Genomic DNA, 13,045 nt, shown 5'->3' with positions numbered 1-13,045 from the left:
AGGGGTACCTATACATTTTCCAATTAGTGTTTTCTTTTTCTTTTCTTTTTTTTCAGGTAAATACCCAAAAGTAGAATTGCAGGATTGTATGGTAGTTCTATTTTTAATTTTTCAAGGGATTTCCATACTGTTTTCCATAGTGGCTGCACCAATTTACATTCCCACCAGCAGTGCACTAAGATTCCCTTTTATCCACATTCTCGTCAAGATTTGTGATTTCTTGTGCTTTTGTTAATAGCCATTCTGACAGATATGAGGTGATATCATATATATATATATATATATATATATATATACACACACATATATATATATATGTATATATATAGTGACATCCTTCCATCCCAGGCATGAATTCCACTTGATCATGGTGTATGATCTTTTTAATTTGCTGTTGGATTTGGTTAGACATTTGCTGAGAATTTTTGCATTTATATTCATTAGGCATATCAGCCTATAGATTTTCTTGTAGTTTTCCTCATCTGGCTTTGGTGTCAGAGTAATGCTGTCCTCCTAAAACTTGCTTGGGCATGTTCCCTCATCCTCAGTTTTTTTTTTGTAAGAGATTCAGAGTGATTGGTCTTAGTTATTTTTTTTTTATTTTTTTTTTTTTTTTGCGGTATGCGGGCCTCTCACTGTTGTGGCCTCCCCCGTTGCGGAGCACAGGCTCCGGACGCGCAGGCTCCGGACGCGCAGGCTCAGCGGCCATGGCTCACGGGCCCAGCCGCTCCGCGGCATATGGGATCCTCCCAGACCGGGGCACGAACCCGTATCCCCTGCATCGGCAGGCGGACTCTCAACCACTTGCGCCACCAGGGAGGCCCCTTAGTTATTTTTTTAATATTTGGTAGAATTCACTAGTGAAACCATCTGGTCTTATGCTTTTCTTTGTTGGGAGGTTTGTGTTTATTATTTTAATGTCTTGATTTATTATTGGTCTGTCAGACTTTCTATTTATGATTCAGTCTTGGTAGGCTTCATGCTTCTGGGAGTTTATTTATTATAATTTATCTAATTTGTTGATGTGTAATTTGTTAATAATATACTCTTATGGCCCTTTGTATTTCTTTGATGTCTCATCTTTCATTTATCAGATTTTTTCACTTCTCTTTCTTTTTTCCTTGGTTAATCTAGCTAAAGTTTTGTCAATTTGCTTTATTTTTTTTTAAATACCAACGCTTAGCTTGATTTATTTCTTTTTTTCTAGTCTCTTTAACCATCATTTATCCTCTCATCTTTGCTGTTTCCTTTCTTCTTCTAATTTTATGCATAATTTTTTCTACTTCCTTGATGTGTAAAGTTTGAAAACTTTGTTTCACTTTTTTTAATGTAAGGATAAGAACTACTTTTGATGTATCCCCTAAATTGTGATATTCTGTATATTTTTTTTCTGTTTTTCTCAAGATACTAATTTCTCTTTTAATTTCTACTTTGACCCATTGGTTATTCCAGAGTGTGTGGTTTTTGTTTGGTTGGTTGGGTTTTTTTGAGTGTGTTATTTCCATGTATTTGTAAATTTTTCCTGTTGATTTCTAGTTCCATATCATTGTGGTTGGAAAGCTATGAGATATGATTTTAATCTTAAATGCGTTAAGATTAGCTTTGTGGCCCAGGAATTATATACCCTGGAGAATGTTTTATGTGACCTTGAGAAGAATGTGTTTTCTGGTGTTCTTGGATGGAAAGTTCTGTATATACCTCTTAGGTTTACTTTTCTAAAGTGTTACACAGATCATGCTTCTCTCATTAAATTTCTGTCTGGATGATCTATCCATGTTTAAAAGTGGGGTATTGAAGTACCCTACTATTACTTTTTCTCCCTATGGTTTTGTTAATATTTGCTTTAAGTATTTACATGTTCCAGTGTTTGGTGCATATATATTTATACTTCTCTTGATAATTTGACCCCTTTTTCACTGTATAGTAACATTCTTTGTCTCTTTTGACGGATTTTGATTGAAAATATATATTATCTGAAATAAGTACTCCTGCTCTCTTTTGATTGCTGTTTGCATGGACTATCTTTTCCTATCCTCTCACTTTAACCTATATATGTCTTTAAAGTTAAAGTGAGTCTCTCTTATACAGCATATTTTAGGTTCTTTTTTAAAATTAATTCAACTACTTTTAGTAGTCATTTAATTGGAGAATTTAGTCCATTAATGTTTACATTAATTGTTGATAGGATTTATGATAACCCATTCATTTTTTTCTGCGTTGTTGTAGTACCATTGTAAATTTATTTTTTGATGTAGTATGAAATCTTCATCTTTTGTGTAACCACAATAGGTTTTTTCCTTTGTAGTTTCCATGAAGCTAACATAAAATATCTTGTATGTAAAATATATTTAATAACTAATCTTTAATTTTACAAAATAACTCATTTTATATATACTTTACATATATATTTTCTCATTTTATGTAAACAATAAATTACCCCCAGAAACACATTTGTGTGTATACACACACACAAATATATAGAAATATACACATATTTAGACGTATACATTTTATAGACACATGTGTATTGGTATATTTTTTCCCTCATGTAAGATTTATTATTCTATTTAAGGAAATAGTTTGATTTTCCTTTTCTTCAAATTTGTATCATCTATCTAAGGAGTTCCTGATAATTTTATTCATATAGGATTTTCACATGTATGCTGTTAGATTTATTTTTATTTTATTTTATACTTTTAAAATTGCAGCCTCCCTTTTAATATACTTTGTAACTGCTTGGAATGTATATATATAAACTGTGTACTATATGCTTATGTTATAGCCTTTACAATATTTTATTGTCTTATTTTCTGTAACAATTTTCTATTGATTCTTTGCACTTACTAGGTATATATCCATATGATCTGCAAATGGAGATAATTTTAATCCTTCCTTTCCAATGGTAATCTTTTTACTAATACCTCAAACTGTTAAGTAAGTTGGGTGTTCATGTCTCCTAGTGATCTTTCTGATGATTAGAGGAAATTAATCTATTACTTCTCTATAGGTGAACTAGTGTCAGTGGTATGTGACATTTCTTTGAGTACACATGCATTAATATCTTCTTTATTTTTATAATTATTACCTGTAGCATTCTTCCATGCTACTTTGTTTACATCTATCAAATTGATCACATGCCTTTCCTAAATTTGTAAACTGATTAGTTATATTTCCCAACAACTAAAACATTAGAGTCCTGGTATAGGATTCACTTAATCTTGCTATAAAGTGTTTTCCTAAGTGAGCTTGACTAAGGTATTATTTATTTTTTCTTTAAGATTTATTGAGATATAATAGACATCCAGCACTGTATAAGTTTAAGATGTACAGCATGATGATTTGACTACCATACATTATGAAAAACTTGTCACAATCGGTGTAGTGAACATTCATCTCATAGAGATACAAAATTAAATAGCAAAGAAATTTTGTGATAACTCTTAGGACGTACTCTCTTAACAACTTTCATATGTAACAGAGAGCAACCTTCACATATAACATAAAGCAGTATTAATTATATTTATCATATTATCATCCCTAGTACTTATTTATCTTATAACTGGAAATTTGTAGCTTGTGGCTGCCTTCATCCAATTCCCCCTGCTACCTCACCCTGACTCTGGTAACCACAAATTTGATCTCTTTTTCTGTGAGTTTGTTTTTGAAGTATAATTGACCAACAACACTGGTAGTTCCAGTTGCCTGATGTAATGATTTGATATATCTATACATTTTGAGATGATCAGCACAGTAAGTCTACTTATGATATGTACCCATAAAAATTCTAGCATAGTAACTGGGGAAAATCACCAGTCAATCCTATTATAGTAAGTGACTACATATCCAAAATTGTACACCATCTCATACCGTGACTGGTTTCTTTTGCATCTGGAAGTTTGTACCTCTTGATCTCCCTCACCTATTTCTTTCCTCCTCCCACTCTCCTCTGACAACCACCTGTTTTTTCTCTGTATTTACAAATCTGGTTGGTTTTGTTGTTGCTGTTGTTACATGTTCATTTGTTTTCATTTCAGATTACATAAATAATTGAAATGATACAGTACTTTTTCAGTCTGACTTATTTCATTTAGCATAATACCCTCTAGGTCTATTCATGTTGTCTCAAATGGCAAGATTTCATTCTTTTCTATGGCTGAGTAATATTCCACTGTGTGTGTATATAGCATGTATGTATTATATATATAGTATATATTGTATATATTATATATATTATGTATATATGGTGTATGTATACATGTGTGTATATATATACACAAACATATATATATATACCACTTTTTCTTTACACATTAATTGATTAATGGACATTTGGGTTACTTCCATATCTTGGCTATTGTAAATAATGCTACAGTGATTATATATATCTTTTCTAATTATTAGTTATATATATTTTTTCTTCAGATAAATACCCAAAAATGAAATTGCTGGAACATAGGGTAGAGCTACTTTTAATTGTTTTGACAAATCCCCATACTTTTTCCATAGTGGCTGAACCAATTTACTTCCCTCCAAAGTGCACAGTGGTTACCTTTTTCCCACATCATTGCCAACATTTGGATTTCTTTTAGTTTTATTTCTTGTCTAATTGCTATGACTAGGACTTCCAATACTTGTTGATAAAAGTGGCAAACATAGGTATACTTCTCTTGTTCCTGATCTGAGAGAAAATGCTTTCAGCTTTTCACTGTTGAGTATAATATTAGTTGTGAATTTATCATATGTGGCCTTCATTAAGTTAATTTATGTTGCCTCTTTACCCATACTGTTGATTTTTATCATAAATCAGTGTTGAATTTTTTCAAAAGCTTTTTCTGCATTTATTGATATGATCATATGATTTTTATTTTTCAGTTCATTAATAGGGTAGATCATATAAGTTTGAACATATTTGCATCTATGTTCATCAGCGATATTGGCCTGTAGTTTACTTTTATGTGATATCTTTGTCATTTTGGTATCAAGGTGATGGTGGCCTTGAGGAATGATTTCAGAAGCATTCCTTCCTCTCCAATATTTTGAAATAGCTTGAGAAGTATAGGTTTAAAATGCTCTAAATGTTTGGTAGAATTTACCTACAAAGTTGTTTGGACCTGGACTTTTGTTTGCTGGGCTTATTTAAATTATTATTACTTATTCAATTACATTACTGGTAATTGGTCTGTTCATATTTTCTACTCTTTCCTGATTCAGCCTTGGGAGATTTTATATTTATAGGAATTTGCCCATTTTTCCTAAGTTGTCCATTTTATTGGAGTATAAAATATTCATGATAATCTCTTATAATCCTTCCTATTTCAATGGTATTATTTGAGACTTTTCCTTTTTCTTTTCCAATTTTTTGGAATTGATTCATCTCTCTTTTTTTCTTGATGAGTCTAGTTAAAGTTTATCAATTTTATATTTTACAAGAACCAGGTCTTCGTTTGTTGATCTTTTCTATTGTTCTCTTACTCCTTTCTGATCTGATCTTTATGGTTTCTTTTCTTCTACTAACGTTAGAGTTTGTTCATTTTGTTTTCCTAGTAACTTAAGGTATAAGGTTAGGTATCACACTTCCTGACTTCAGATTATACACAATGCTACAATAATCAAAAGAGAATTGTATTGCCACAAAAACAGAAACATAGACGAATGGAAGAGAATGGATAGTCCAGAAGGAACCCACACAATTATGGTCAATAAATCTACTACAAAGGAGGTACAAATATACAATGGAGAAAATACATTCTCTTCAATAAGTGGCGCTGGGAAACTGGAGACCTACAGGTAAAATAATGAGATTAGAACATTTCCTCATGCTGTACACAAAGACAAACTCAAAATGGAGTAAGGACCCAAATGAAATACCCCAAAATCCAAAACTCATAGAATATACTCTAGGTCTATCCATGTTGCACGTGGCTGAGTAATTTTTATATTTTATGGCTGAGTAATATCCCATTATATATATATGTGTGTGTGATATATATATGTGTGTGTGATATATCACATCTTTTTTATCCATTCATCTGTTGATGGACATTTAGGTCTCTTCCATATCTTGGCAACTGTAAATAATGCTGCTATAAATATTGGGGTGCATGTATCTTTTCAAATTGGTGTTTTCACTTTCTCTGAGTATATACCCAGTGGTGGAATTGTTTCTTAATACAGTAGTTCTCCTTTTAGTTTTCTGACGACCTCCATAATATTTTCATAGTGGTTGTTCCAATTTACAATCCCACTAACAATGTACTTGGGTTCCTAACATTTGTTGTCTGTAGACTTTTTTTAAAATTAATTAATTAATTTTTTGGCTGCTTTGGGTCTGCACTGTGTTCAGGCTTTCTCTAGTTGCGGCGAGTGAGGGCTACTCTTCATTGTGGTTCATGGGCTTCTTGTTGCAGTGGCTTCTCTTGTTGCGGAGCACGGGCTGTAGGTGCATGGGCTTCAGTAGTTGTGGCATGCAGGCTCAGTAGTTGTGGCTCATGAGCTCTAGAGAGCAGGCTCAGTAGTTTGGCACACGGGCTTAATTGCTCCATGGCATGTGGGATCTCCCGGGACCAGAGCTCGAACCCATGTCCCCTGCATTGGCAGACATATTCTTAACCACTGCACCATCAGGGAAGCCCTAGACTTTTTGATGAGAGCCATCTTGACAGATGTGAGGTGATGTCTCATTCTGGTTTTGATTTGCATTTATCCAATGATTAGTGATGTTTAGCATTTTTTCATGTGCCTGTTGTCTATCTGTATATCTTCTGTGGAAAAATGTCTATTAAGTGTTTCTCTCCATTTTTCATCCTTTATTGTTTGTTTTTTGATACTGAGTGGATGAGCTTTTTATATAATTTGGATATTAACCCCTTCTCCATCATATCCTTGGCATATATTTTTCTCCCATTCTGTAGGTTACCTTTTCATTGTGTCTAACATTTCCTTTGCTCTTCAAAAGATTTTAAATTTAATTAGGTCCCATTTGTGTATTTTTGCTTTTATGTCTTTTTCCCTTAGGAGACAGGTCCAAAAAAGAAAGTGTTCCCATTTACGCCAAAGAGTTTTCAGCCTATGTTCTCTCCTAGGGGTTTTAGGGTTTGAGGTATTCCATTTAGGTCCTTAATCCATTTTGAGTTTGTCTTTGTGTACAGTGTGAGGAAATGTTCTATTCTCATTATTTTACTTGTAACTCTCCAGTTTTCCAAACACCACTTATTGAAGAGACTGTCTTTTCTCCATTGTATATTCTTGACTCCTTTGTAGTAGATTTATTGACCATAAGTGTGCAGGTTCCTTTCTGAGCTCTTTATTCCATTGATTTCTGTGTCTGTTTTTGTGATTATTGTAGCTTTGTATTCAGGGAGTGTGGTATCTCCACCTTTGGTCTTTTTTCTCAGGATTGCTTAAGCAATGTGGGTATTTTGTGGTTCTCTATTACTTTTAGGATTATTTGTTCGGGTTCTGTGAAAAATGTCATGGGTATTTTTTTTTTTTTGGACTGCACTGGGTTTTCGTTGCTGTGTGTGGGCTTTTCTCTAGTTGCAGTGAGCAGGGGCCACTCTTCATTGCAGTGCATGGGCTTCTCATTGCAGTGGTTTCTTTTGTTGCAGAACACAGGTTCTAGGCACACGGGCTTCAGTAGTTGTGGCTTGCTGGCTTAGTTGCTCCACAGCATGTGGGATCTTCCAGGACCAGGGCTCGAACCCATGTCCCCTGCATTGGCAGGTGGATTCTTAACCACTGTGCCATCAGGGAAGCCCTAATTTTTTTTTTCTTGGCATGAATCATCATTCCCTTTACTAGATCTTTTCTTTTTTAACATCTTTATTGGAGTATAATTGCTTTACAATGGTGTTAGTTTCTGCTTTATAACAAAGTGAATCAGCTATACATATACATATATCCCCATATCTCCTCCCTCTTGCGTCTCCCTCCCACCCTCCCTATCCCACCCCTCTAGGTGGTCACAAAGCACGGAGCTGATCTCCCTGTGCTATGTGGCTGCTTCCCACTAGCTAGCTATTTTACATTTGGTAGTGTATATATGTCCATGCCACTCTCTCACTTCATCCCCGTGTCCTCAAGTCCATTCTCTACATCTGCATCTTTATTCCTGTCCTGCTGCTAGGTTCTTTTTTTTTTTTTTTTTTTTTTTTTTTTTTGCTGTACGCGGGCCTCTCACTGCTGTGGCCTCTCCCGTTGCGGAGCACAGGCTCCGGACACACAGGCCCCGCGGCCATGGCTCGCGGGCCCAGCCGCTCCGCGGCATGTGGGATTCTCCGGGATCGGGGCACGAACCCGTGTCCCCTGCATCGGCAGGCGGACTCTCAACCACTGCGCCACCAGGGAGGCCCTGCTAGGTTCTTGAGAACCATTTTTTTTAAGATTCCATATGTATGTGTTAGCACATGGTATTTGTTTATCTCTTTCTGACTTATTCACTCTGTATGACAGACTCTAGGTCCATCCACCTCACCACAAATAACTCAATTTCATTTCTTTTTATGGCTCAGTAATATTCCGTTGTATATATGTGCCACATCTTCTTTATCCATTCATCTGTCAATGGACATTTAGGTTGCTTCCATGTCCTAGCTATTGTAAATAGAGCTGTAGTGAATATTGTGGTACATGCCTCTTTTTGAATTATGGTTTTCTCAGGGTATATGCCCAGTAGTGGGATTGCTGGGTCGTATGGTAGTTCTGTTTTTAGTTTTTTGAGGAACCTCCATACTATTCTCCATGGTGGTTGTATCAGTTTACATTCCCACCAACAGTGCAAGAGGGTTCCCTTTTCTCCACACTCTCTCCAGCATTTATTGTTTGTAGATTTTTTGATGAGGGCCACTCTGACTGGTGTGAGGTGATACCTCATCATAATTTTGATTTGCATTTCTCTAATGATTAAGGATGTTGAGCATCCTTTCATGTGTTTGTTGGCAATCTATGTCTTCTTTGGAGAAATGTCTATTTAGGTCTTCCGCCCATTTCTGGATTGGGTGTTTGGTTTTTTGATATTGAGCTGCATGAGCTGCTTGTATATTTTGGAGATTAATCCTTTGTCAGTTGTTTCATTTACAAATATTTTCTCCCATTCTGAGGGTTGTCTTTTTGTCTTGTTTATGGTTTCCTTTGCTGTGCAAAAGCTTTTAAGTTTCATTAGGTCCCATTTGTTTATTGTTGTTTTTATTTCCATTTCTCTAGGGGGTGGGTCAAAAAGGATCTTGCTGTGATTTATGTCATGGAGTGTTCTGCCTATGTTTTCCTCTAAGAGTTTTATAGTGTCTTGCCTTACATTTAGGTCTTTAATCCATTTTGAGTTTATTTTTTTGTATGGTGGTAGGGAGTGTTCTAATTTCATTCTTTTACATGTAGCTGTCCAAAAAATATGGAACGCTTCACAAATTTGCATGTCATCCTGTGCAGGGGCCATGCTAATCTTCTCTGTATCTTTCCAATTTTAGTCTATGTGCTGCCGAAGCGAGCTCTCATGGGTATTTTGATAGGGAATGCTTTATATCTGTAGGTTGCTTGGAGTAGTATGGCTGTTTTAAAAATATTCATTCTTCCAATCCAAGAGCATAAGGTATCTTTTCATTTATTTGTGTCAGTTTCCATTTGTTTCATCAATGTCATAATTTTCAGTGCATAAATCTTTCACATCTGTGGATAAATTTATTCTTAGGTCTTTTATTATTTCAATACAATCATAATTTTTTTTCTTCATACCTTGGATAGTTTGTTATTGGTACAGGAAAAAATAACAGATTTCTGTATATTAATTGTGTATACTTCAAATTTACTGAATTTATTCATGCTAATACTTTGTGGGTGAAATCTCTAGGGTTTTCTCTGTGTTGTGTTCAAACAATGACAGTTTTAGTTCCTTTACAAACTAAATCCCCTTTTTAATTTTTATTTTTGTCTTTTTTCTGTGGCTAGGATTATTAATACTATGTTGAATAAAAGTGGTGAGAACAGTCATCCTTGTCTTGCTCCTGTTCTTAGGGGAAGTGCTTTCAACTTTTCATCATTGAGTATGATGTTAGCTGTGGTTTTTGTCATATATGCCCTTTATTATATAAAGGTATGTTGCTTCTATACCAACTTTGTTGAGAGCTTTATCAGATTTTGAAGTTTGTTGAATTTTTTTCAAATGCTTTTCCTAGAGCTATGAAGATGATCATTTGATTTTATAATTTGTTATACTAATCTGGTGTGTCCCTTAATTGATTTGCATATATTGAATCATCCCTGCATTGCTGAGATAAATTCCACACAATCACGGGGTATGGTTTTTTTTAATGTATTGTTGAATTCAGTTTGCTAATATTTTGCAGAGGATTTTTGCGTATCTGTTCATCGGGAATAAGGCCTGTAACCTACTTTTTTTGGTAGTATCTTTATCTGGTTTTCATCAATGGCTGATGCTGATCTCAGAAAATTAGTTTGGAAATACTCTTTCTTCAATTATTTGGAATAGTCTGAGAAGGATAGATGTTAACTTTCATTTAAATATTTGGTAGAATTTATCAGTGAAACTACCTGGTCCTGGGGTTTTATTTATTGGGAGTTTTTTGACTACCAATTTCATTACTAGTATTTGATCTTTTAGGTTTTTTGTTTATTCCTGATTCAGTCTTAGAAGATTTGTAATTCTAGGAATTTATCCATTTCTTCTAGGTGTCCAACTCTTCAGTGTGTAATTGTAGAAATGTCTTATGCTACTTTGCATTTCTATGGTGTCTCTCTTTCATTTCTAATTTATTTGGGCCTTCTCTTTCTTCAAAAAAATACTACTTGTGCCTTTTATTCTTTACAGAAGCTTAATAAGTGTTAGATCTACTCCCCTTACAATATGTATACCTTTTTCCAGTGAGATTTTTACTTTTGTGTGTTTTCTTGTTGCTAATTAGTGATACTTCTTTTAAGCTTAAATAAATTCCTTCAACATTTCTTATAAGGATGCTTTCTTAGTGATGAACTCATTTAGTGCTTGCTAGCCTGGAAATGCTTGATCTCTCCTTTGATTCTGCATTATAATCTTGCTGGTACAGTATTCTTGCTCTGGCCTTTTTCCTTTTAGACCATTGAATATATTGTCATTCCTTTCTGGTATGCGAAGTCTGCTGAAAACTCAGCTGATAGTCTTATGAAAATACCTTGCACATAACCAGTTACTTTGTTTTTTAACATTTTTTCGATGTGGGCCATTTTTAAAGTCTTTCTTGAATTTGTTAGAATATTGCTTCTATTTTATGTTTTGGTTTTTCGCCACAAGGCATGTGGGATCTTAGCTCTCTGACAGGGATCGAACCCGCACCCTCTGCATTGGAAGGTGAACTCTTAACCACTGGACTGCCAGGGAAGTCCCTAACCAGTTACTTTTATTTCATTGCTTCTATGATCCCTCTTTGTCTTTAATTTTTGACGCTTTAATTATAATGTGTCTTGGTGTGGATCTGTTTGTCTTCATCTTCTTTGGGACTCTCTGTGTTTCCTGGGACTTGATGTCTGTTTCCTTTCCCAGGTTAGGAAAATTGTCAGTTATATCCTCTCATAAAATAAGTTATCTGCCCCTTACTCTCTTTCTCCTCTTTCTGGGACCCCTATAATGCTAGTGTTAGTATTCTTGATGTTTTCCAAGAGGTCTCTTGACCTATCATCTTAATTTTTTTTTCTTCTTGCTATTCAATTTTGGTGATTTTCACTACTCTGTCCTCCAGATGACTAATCTGTTCTTCTGTATCATATAATCTAATGTTGCTTCCCTGTAGTGTGTATGTGTGTGTGTGTTAGTCTCAGTTATTGTATTTTTGAGTTCTTTTGTTCTTTTTTACATTTTATTGCGCTTTGTTGAAGTTCTCACTCTGTCCTGATGTGGGTGAGCATCTTGATAATCATTACCGAGAACACTTTTTTTTCAGGTAGGATGCTTATCCCTGTTTTGTCTAGTTCTTTTTCTGATATTGTGTCTAGTTACTTCGTTTGTAATATATCCTTCTATTTCCTTATGTTTTCTAATTCTCTGTTCATTTGTATTTATTAGATTCGCCTTGTTACATTTTCAGTCTTGGAGAAGTGACCTTATATAGGAGATGGCCTATAGGGCCCAGCAGCACATTCTCCTCTGGCCAGCACAGCCAGATGCTGCAGGGATGTCCCCTATGTGGGCTGCATGCATCTTTCTGTTGTAGAAGGGCCAACTACTGTGGACAAGCTGGTAGGCTGTATTGGACCCTGGTCTAAATGTCTATGAGGTCCTGCATTATGTGATTGCTGTGGGTGTGCTCATAGGCAAGGCAGCCCTCCATTATGGGTCTGCTCCAGGTGCACAGGTGGGTAGGGAAGGCCCCCAGTGTGTTTGCTTGTGAGGCCTTGTTGGACAGGAGTGCTGTAGACATGGTGGTAAATGGGGCAGGCCCCTGACACTAATCAAATGGAGGGAAGATTCTAACATGTTGCCTGTGAGTGTCTCAGTCCCTAGCAGGAGTACAAGCTGCCTTGTGCCTTCTGAGATTAGCAAGTAGGTCTGACCCAGATGTCTTTCAAAATACTGGCTCTGCACAGAGATGAGAAGATGTGAGGTTTGGTATGTGCCCTTTAGGAGTGGAATCTCAGTTTCCTTTAGCCTCCAGCTCTCCTGAAAGGAAGCCCTGCAGGTTTTCAAAGCCAGACCTGCTGAGTTCCTTCCTTCCCAATGCAGGAACTCTGGGTTGGGCAGCCTGATGCAGGGCTCAGACCCTTCCCTCCTTGGGGAGGGCCTATGCAGTTGTGGTGTCTGTAAATCGCAGGGCACAGTGCTGAAGGTGTGGGTTCTAACCAGACTATGTTTCTAATCCTCTTACATGCCTTTTGGTTTCTCCTTCTTTATAGCTTGAGTTGTGGAAAATTTTCTCTGCTAGTCTTCAGGGCATTCTCAGAGATAATTTCTCTGTAACTAGTTGTAATTTTGGTGTGCCCATGGGAGGAGGTGAGCTCAGGATCTTCCTTACTCCATCCTCTGGCTCCCCTCTCCTCTTTTTTAAAATATATGCAGGGCTTCCCT

General features: G+C 35.8%; 1 non-coding gene across 1 annotated transcript; it reads right to left on the bottom strand.

Moving 5' to 3' along the window:
• Positions 1-9,379: 9,379 nt before the first annotated feature.
• Positions 9,380-9,485, bottom strand: LOC132481037 (U6 spliceosomal RNA). The gene has a single exon (XR_009530744.1). It is a non-coding gene; the product is annotated as a U6 spliceosomal RNA (small nuclear RNA).
• Between the last annotated feature and the right edge of the window lie 3,560 nt (positions 9,486-13,045).

Source organism: Mesoplodon densirostris, chromosome 19 (assembly GCF_025265405.1).
Source record: "Mesoplodon densirostris isolate mMesDen1 chromosome 19, mMesDen1 primary haplotype, whole genome shotgun sequence".
In the NCBI taxonomy this organism is placed as follows: Eukaryota; Metazoa; Chordata; class Mammalia; order Artiodactyla; family Ziphiidae; genus Mesoplodon; species Mesoplodon densirostris.
Note: the sequence above shows the minus strand (reverse complement) of the source record. Positions and strands in the feature narration are given on the sequence as shown.